Raw genomic sequence first — 9,414 nt, 5'->3', positions numbered from 1 at the left:
AGGAAGGAAGGACAGAAGGAAGAATGGAGGGAGGACAGATGGAAAGAAGGACAGAAGGAAGAACGGAAGGAAGGACAGATGGAAGGAAGGACAGAAGGAAGAAAGGAAGGAAGGACAGAACTAGATTTAGTTATGGGTACCACAGCTGTACCCATAACTGAATCTACAGCTTCTGTGTGCATCATTAGACTCTAAGATATTCCTTTATTAGTCCCACAGCGGGTAAATCTACAGTACTGCAGCAGAAAGTGGAGGGAGCATCAATAGAAAGAATAAAGAACAATAAATAATATATAAGCACACAAGCAATAAAAAGACAATAGTAGGAAAATAAAATATGGTAGAAACATATTAACATGATGTACAGTAGTAATATTGGTGCTGAATGATACCTGAGTTTGATATTGTTGTTGCCCAGGGTGTTTCTGTGTTCAGGATTTAGTGGGTCTGAAAATCATAAACCCGCCCCTGCTGCTGTAGAGGTATAAATACATTCAGCACACACTACTACTACTACAGTCTACAGTTAGCCAGTTAGCTGAGTTAGCCGCCAAGCTAGCCGCCGAGTTAGCTGCCGAGCTAGTAGCCAAGCTAGCAGCTGAGCTAGCAGCAGAAAGCTCTCAGATGTAACCTCCATGTTTCTGGTAGAGGTGGTGACTTTGATTGACAGGTGACACTTGGTGGGGGGCGGGGTTTCAGCGGACTCGGTGGCCACGCCCACAGCATTTGGGAGCAGAGAAAGAGGCTGATTTTTACACAACTTTGAAGCCTAATTTCATATATTTGGCATTTTTTTTAATCATTCAAATTTGGCACTTTTCTGTGGTATGTCAAACTCAGAACACATATTTATTCTTACTTACACGGACTTTAAGGTGATATATACGTGTACCAAATTTAATTTGTCTATATCAATCTGGAGCAAGGGGCTCCATTTTTGTCATGAGCCTAGGGGGCGCTGTAGAGCCATTTTGCATCGCCGATTTTCGTGAACCATGAAATATCAAATTTTTCACCAGGTGTGGCATGTTTGCAAATTTCTGTGACTTTTCGGGCACGTTTAGGCTGTCAAAATAATAATAAAGAAGAAGTCCTACAGATTCCTCCCACTGATAATGAGGATTGGCAAAGCTAGAAAAATGGCGACCCCTCCCTCCTTAGTTTACTTGCTTAGTGTCGCTCAATTCCTGGATGCCTATTGGATCATGATTATGTTATTTGATCCCACAGATACTCCTGATAGTGCTGTTTAACATACTAAAGATTCACCATGTAAAGTAGAAGGGTTCAATCGGAGATGGTTGATTATCATTATGGGCATCACTCAGAAAGAAAGGAACAAAACTAGGGCTGTCAGCGTTAACGCATTAATCGTGATTAGATTAATGCAATCCTTAACGCGTTCATTTTTTTTAATCGCATTTTAATGTTGCAAGCCTTTTTGTCCCTTCTACTCCCCCGTAGACGGCTCCTCTAGCTGTAGCGCTATGCTTTGAAGTGGCCTCCTGCAGTAAACCTACCGCGCTGATGGAAAGTAAGAGAGCTACTGGACTTTTGAACGGCTTGTTTAACTTTAAAACACTTCCAGACGCTTCAGTTGACAAGTCAAAAGTAAAATGCAACCTGTGTCAAACGGAGTTTAACTACCACCGGAGTACGTGGAGTTTGAGTTAGCACCTCCACGCTAAACACCCAGGTGCAGCCAAGCTAGCCTCAGCTCCACCAAAGGACCATTTTGGAGTGTGGGAGTCGCAGCAGAGCCGTGATTGATTCCCAGTTAAGACACTCTGGTAAGAAATGCTTTACATTATGGGCTTAAAACTGCCTTCAAATGGAAAATAACAGGATTTTAAACATGCAATTCAAAAGGCGATTAATCATGATTAACTATGGAAATTCTGCGATTAATCTCAATTAAAAAATTAATCGTTTGACAGCCCTACAATAAACACACATAGGACTCCAAGTCTAAAAGAAATAAGATTAAATTTACACAATGAACCAGATTATTAACCCCATGTTTTTAAATTTAGGTTGACGGTGTTCTCATTTAAACTAAACGTACATAAGCTAAGATGTAAACTTATGAATTTGATAAAAACCTTTTACCGAATGAAGGTGAATGAGCAGGAGAGGGAGTGCAGTCTTTAAATCAGGCTTTGAGAGGAGCAGGTGAACTTAATCAGGACAATTAGATGTTAGAGAGGGTGAAAATTAAGCAGCTGATTAGTGAGAAGGGAAAGGAGAAAAAAGGAGGTTAGAGAAGTGGAATTAATAAAAGAGAAAATAGTGAGTGAGAATACATCAACATCACTACACGTCAACTATGTTTTTAAAAAATCTTTCTGAGCGCGTTTATTAGACTCTGGAAAGTTGGGGAAATCTGTAACTATCTTTTTTTAGCCAAATCTCACACATTTAATCTATTCACTGAACCTCTCCTGAAACTGTTTGGACAGTCTCACTTTAACAAGAAGAAGATCTGCATTTACAGCATTATCTCCCTCTCTCTGTCTCTCTCTCTCTATTTCTCTCTCTCTCTGTCTCTCTCTGTCTCTGTCTCTGTCTCTCTCTCTCTCTCTCTCTCTCTCTCTCTGTCTGTCTGTCTCTCTCTTCCGTGTCTGTCTCTCTCTCTCTCCCTCTCTCTCTGTCTCTCTCTCTCTGTCTGTCTGTCTTTCTCTCTATCTGTCTCTCTCTCCCTCTCTCTCTCTCTCGGCCTCTCTCTCTCTCTCTCGCTCTCTGTCTGTCTTTCTCTCTGTCTGTGTCTGTCTCTGTCTCTCTCTCTCTCCCTCTCTCTCCCTCTCTCTCTCTCTCTCTCTCTCTCTCTCTCTCTCTTACACCCATACCAACACATCCAGGTCATTTTAGATGCACTCACATGTTTCACTGGTCTGCTTTGCTTCATAATACAGGACGAGCAGGACTGAGCAGCACTGCGTTGTATTCTCACAACTAAATGATGTCATCTGGTGTTTTGCTGCTAGAGTAGAGTGAGAGAGATGTTTTTGAAATTGTGAGAATCGTGCACCACCCTCAATACATCAATACATTTACACTTTATCTATCAAGAATAAATCACAAGACAATATTCTTTTTTCTCCCCAGTCCATGGTAGCTTTTCCAGAATAGATTACTTTTTAGTTGATGCCAGATTAATATCAAAAGTTGACAATTCCACATATCATAGCATCCTAGTCTCAGACCACGCTCCTCTCGCAATTAATATTAATTTCGATTTGAACATATGTCATTATAACTGGAAATTTAGCCCCGCTCTACTCTCAGATAAAAAGTTTTGTGAGTACCTATCCAATAAAATTGCAGACTTCCTACAATGCAATGACACAGGCGAGGTCTCAGATTCAATATTGTGGGAGACTTTTAAGGTAGTTGTGAGGGGGCAGGTCATGTCATATCAGTCCTTCTGTAAAAGAGCTAGACTGAGGCGTCTCTCTGAGATTGACTCTGAACTATCTGCCCTGGAAGAATCTTATAGAAATTCAAAATCTGAGGACACCCTCAATGCTATTTTGAAAATAAAATATGAGTACAATCAAATTCTTGGTGGGCAGGTGAGACATTATATATGCAGGCTGAAACAGACACACTTTGAGCTGGGTGAGAAAGCTCATAAACTTCTTGCTAGACAGATAAAAGGAGTGCAAGCAGACAGGGCAATACATAAAATCTACTCTGCTAGTGGACAGCTGATTACTGACCCCAAAAGCATAAACAAAAGATTTTTCGATTTTTACAGCCATCTTTATACTTCAAGATCCACAGCCTCTGACACAGAGATAGCGAATTTCCTTGATGCGCTTGAAATTCCGTCCCTTGATGATGATGCTAGACAGGTTTTAGATGGGTGTTTCACACTAGATGAAATTAAAACTGCCATCCGCTCCTTCCCTAATGGCAAAGCCTGTGGTCCTGATGGATTTGGTATCGAATTTTATAAAACACATATTGACACCGTCGCCCCCCTGCTACTTCGTATGATAAATTGCTCTTTGGAGGAAAGTGTGTTTCCTCAAACCATCTATGATGCTCATGTCTGTCTGCTTCTAAAGAAGGACAGAGATGATGCAGATGTGGCATCTTATCGCCCCCTAAGTCTACTTAATTCTGACCAAAAGATTATAGCCAAAGTTCTAACAAACCGCTTGAATAAATACATTGGCACCTTAATACACCCGGATCAAACAGGATTCATTCCTGACAGATTCTCCTTCTCTAACACCCGCCGACTGTTGAATGTTATGTACTCCACTAAACCACTCCATTCTGCTGTTATATCTCTGGATGCGCAGCAGGCGTTCGATCAAGTGGAATGGAGATACATGTTTGCTGCCCTGGAAAAATTTGGCTTCGGTGACAAATTTTTAAAATTTTTAAGAATGCTATATGCCTATCCCAAATCATCTGTTCTGACGAATTTTGACAGGTCTGCCCAGTTCATGCTTGGGCGCGGTACGAGACAGGGATGCTGTCTCTCTCCCATGCTTTTTGCCTTAGCTCTTGAGCCACTGGCAATAGCTATTAGAGCGAGCTCTCAAATAGGTGGGATAGGATGTGGCAGATCCGAATGCACCATTGGTTTATATGCGGACGATATTATTTTGACTCTGTCAGATGTAAAGACATCCCTACCTCCCCTTCTTGATTTGATAAAGCAATTTGGACAATTTTCCGGGTTCACTATTAACTGGGATAAAAGTCTCTTCATGCCTTTGACTGGTGACCTGGACCCCGTTTTTCTCAAGAATCTACCACTCAAGCTAGCAACAGACCATTTTAAATACTTAGGGATTAACATCACCAGAAATCCCAAACTTCTTTTCAAACATAATTATATGGAATTTACTGTCAAACTTAGAAGTATGATTGATAAATGGAAACTCCTCCCACTATCACTGATAGGTCGTATTAATATTATTAAAATGATTGTGCTACCCAAATTCATCTATCTTTTTCAGAATGTGCCCATTTTCCTTACATCCTCTTTTTTTAAGACAGTGGACTCTCTTATTATGCCCTTCATATGGGCCTACAAGCCACCGCGCATAACCAAAGCTCATTTGCAGAAACACACAACTGAAGGTGGTCTTGGGCTCCCTGTTCTGCGCCATTATTATTGGGCCTGTAACGCTAGAACATGGGTTTTTTGGTATCATGCCACAACTGCTGGACAGGAATGCAACCTTGACCCCAGCTGGCCTTTACTAGAGTCTGATAAGGCAGTGTCGCTGACAGGCGCATCCTTACCAGCAGCTCTGTTCTCGGAATCAAACCTGCTCACCAAATTACTCAAACAGTCTAAAATTGATTTCATTTTATCTAATTCACTCAGAATTCTTAAGCAAATTAAGGGTGCTCTGGGGCTCTCCGGCTTGTCCTGTTACGCCCCCTTAAGGCAGAACCCTACTTTCAAACCAGGTCTGATGGACCCCACATTTGCTTCTTGGGCTGTGAAGGGTTTGTCTGCAGTGAGAGATTTTTATATAAATAAATCCTTTGCTTCTTTTGCACAACTACAGGTGAAGTTCGGGATTCCTGCTGGGCATCTTTTTCGTTACCTACAAATTAGAAATTTTGTAAGGCAGTCTCTTCCCCTTGATCGGCTGCCTGACCAGCACAATTTTTATAGTTTAATGACCTCTAGCCCTACATCTAAAGGTCTCATCTCTCAGTTTGTTTCACTCTTCACCTTGCATATATCCTCTCTTCACATTAGAGATGCCTGGATCAGGGAGATAGGTGTGGAGATTTCAGATGGGCTGTGGGAAATGGCACTGGAGAGGATTAAATCATGTTCTATTAACGCTAGGCTGCAGCTTATCCAGTATAAAATAATACACCGCTTACATTACTCCAAAACCAAACTCAATAAGATCTTCCCTACTGTCTCACCTACCTGTGACAAGTGCAAAACAAGTGACGGGACCCTCGCACACCTTTTCTGGGACTGTTCCAAGCTCAGTGGTTTCTGGGATGACATCTTTCATTCATACAGTGTTATTTATAACAAGCCAATGAAACCAGATGGTATCCTTGTGATACTGCACTGCTCTACCTACGCCTTAACTCTCCCGAAAGCACTGCAAGAAGCTCTTGCTTTTGGTCTGGTTGTAGCGAAGAGGGTGATATTGAGGGAATGGAAATCTAGCTCTACACCTTGTTTCAAAGTATGGCTGAACGATATGGTTTCTTGTTTATATCTTGAAGAATTGCGATACACAATGTCTGACAACTATACCAAATTTTTTAGGGTTTGGGGTCCCTTTATTGATTATATCAAGAGGGATAAGGACACAGTACCAAACTAACTGTACCTATAGTATTCTGTAATACACCTTTCTGTATGGTTGTATGCCTTTTTTTTTTTTTTTTTTTTTCTTTTCCCTGTTCTTTACTTGTCTGATTTGCCTGCCTGTATTCCACCGTTGTTATACATTCGTGGCTCTGGGACATTAACCTCTGGACCTCCCTGAATCTCATGAACACTTCCTGTCATGTAAAGAACATTCTCACAATTTATTGGACTGACTTGTTGAGATACTCATCTCTTATGGACTGGCAGTATTTGTGGTTTGTGTTTGTGCTGTGACCTGTGCATTGTATGTCTTATGTTGTTGGAAAAATTTACAAAACTTTTAAAATAAAATTTATAAAAAAAAAAAGAATAAATCACATTGTCACAATCATTTCATGAGAAGAGGGTTAGGGTTAGCTTTATGGGCGACAGTGTATTCAACATTTATGTTTTGTCAGTCAGTCTGAAGAAGAGTATATGTGCTCCTGATGGGCCATTAAATCAATATCTGCAGTGGTAGCTACAGTGAGCAGACTTTATTTTCTCTTTTAAATTGTTCAGTGCAAAAAGGAAATGAGACTCACTTTTCCACTTCACCTTATTCACTTCACTTCAAATCATTTGACACATAAAAAGTCTGCACGTCTTCATGTATGCAAGCAAAAAAATGATTTTACTGTTTTACTGATAATATTTCTTTGACTCTCCTGTTGTCCTTGAGTCAAGGAAGGAAGGGAGGAAGGAAGGATGGAAGGGAGGAAAGGTGGAAGGAAGGAAGGGAGGAAGGAAGGATGGAAGGAAAGGAGGAAGGAAGGAAGGAGAGAGGGAGGTAGGGAGGGAGGGAGGAAGGAAGGATGGAAGGAGAGAGGGAGGGAGGGAGGGAGGGAGGAAGGAAGGATGGAAGGGAGGAAGTGAGGAAGGAAGGGAGGAAGGGAGGAAGGAAGGGAGGGAGGAAGAAGGAAGGAAAGGAGGAAGGAAGGAAGGAGAGAGGGAGGGAGGGAGGGAGGGAGGAAGGAAGGATGGAAGGGAGAAAAGGAGGAAGGAAGGGAGGAAGAAGGAAGGAAAGGAGGAAGGAAGGAAGGAAGGAAGGAAGGAAGGAGGGAGGGAGGGAGGGAGGAATGATGGAAGGGGGGAAAGGAGGAAGGAAGGGAGGAAGGAAGGATGGAAGGGAGGAAAGGAGGAAGGAAGGGAGGGAGGGAGGAAGGAAGGAAGGAAGGGAGGAAGAAGGAAGGAAAGGAGGAAGGAAGGAAGGAAGGAAGGAAGGAAGGAAGGAGAGAGGAAGGAAGGAAGGAGGGAGGAGGAGGGAAGGAAAGAAGGAAGGAAGGAAGGAAAGAAGGAACAGTCAAAACAGATGGGGTCAATTTGACCCGTGAGGACGACACAAAGGTTAAACATAAAGAGAAAAGTGACTAATATGAGAGTGAAAATCAACTCATGAATTCATTTAAGTTTCTATTTTTAAATGGGATTTTTTATGTGATAATGTTTTTTTCATACTTATGTTAACTATAAACTCGTCAATAATGTAAAATAAGGAGATAAAAACATATTTGTGCATATTACTGGACTTAAAATCATCATCATCATCATCAGATATGAGGAGCAGTGCTGATGATAAGGGATCCCCTGCAGTGTTGTCTGTGGACACGCTGCCATCTAGTGGCTGTTTATCTTCATCAGGATTAGGGTTAGGGATGTTGAAAAGGAAAAGAAATGTTTTTAATTCATGCACTTTAAAAAAAAAAGAAAGAAAAAAGTAGTTTAATTGAAATGTATTATCTCTTACTGTAGAGTTCACTTTGTTTGCACTGTTTACTTTGACATGATCTGACCTGCACATTAAAGCAGAAGTGATGCTTTGGAGAACTTCATCACTTCCCTATAAAACCACATTTATATAAAACGGGTGACTCTCTGTACTTTGGAGAAAACATTCGTGGCAGCTCCTTTCAACTTCAATCTGTAAAGTGTACTAAAACACTTAAAGGGCAAGTTTACAGTTGTTCAAGTGTCTTAAATCAACAGTCAGGACACTAAATTAACATTAAAACCTGTTTTTTTTCTTGCTGTAATCATTCCTCCTGTTCATACTGAGCATTAGAAGATCCTTCATAATGCACTGTAATAATAATGTGATTATTATATGTATTTAAAAGTTGATCTGAAGCTAATATGAAGCTTCAGCCGTCCAAAATAAGTCAAATCAAGTCTTCTGTTTCAGTGTTTTTAGTAGCAAAGTCTTTTTGTTACTATACTTCCACCACAGCTCAACAGGAAACACTAAGAGGAGATCTGAAGCTAAAAAGACTGTAAATGTGTCAGATATCACTTGATATGACTAACTCACACTGATGAAGCTCAATAGAAGCTGATCAGAGACTTTATGATGACTGTGGAGTTTGTCCTCCATCACTTTACATTGAAAGCACATTTACACTGAGAACTATGACAGGAGGAATGATAGAAAGGACATTAAATGTGTAGATTGTAATTACCTTCCTTACTGTGAATGTAGTTTTGAAAGTGAACGTTCTTCTAAACACATTAAATAGGTCATGAATATATTTCTATAAAAGGTGTAAAAAGCATTTCAACCATTTAGATTTGAATTGTGGAGCTAGGCTTCACAAACTGTCTTTCAAGATTTCTATGTTCAGGATTTAGTGATTAGCATAAACCCGGCCCTGCTGCTGTAGAGGTATAAATACATTCAGCGCACACTACTACTACTACAGTCTACAGTTAGCCAGTTAGCTGAGTTAGCCGCCGAGCTTGCAGCTAAGCTAGCAGTCGAGTTAGCCACCGAGCTAGCCGCCGAGCTAACAGCTCTCAAACGTAGCATCCATGTTTCTGGTAGAGGTGGTGACTTTGATTGACAGGTGACACTTGGTAGGGGGCGGGGCTTCAGCGAACTCGCCGGGAACTCCCACAGCGGTTGGGAGATTTACACAACTTTGAAGCCTAATTTCATATATTTGGTGATTTTTTAATCATTCAAATTTGGCAGGGTGGTTAAGAATACACTCTTCTGTGGTATGTCAAACTCAGAACACATTTATTGTTACTTTACACGGACTTTAAATGTAAATATGTAATGTAGA

The sequence above is a fragment of the Scomber japonicus genome, chromosome 12 (assembly GCF_027409825.1).
Source record: "Scomber japonicus isolate fScoJap1 chromosome 12, fScoJap1.pri, whole genome shotgun sequence".
NCBI classification, from domain to species: Eukaryota; Metazoa; Chordata; class Actinopteri; order Scombriformes; family Scombridae; genus Scomber; species Scomber japonicus.
This window is presented reverse-complemented; position numbering follows the sequence as displayed.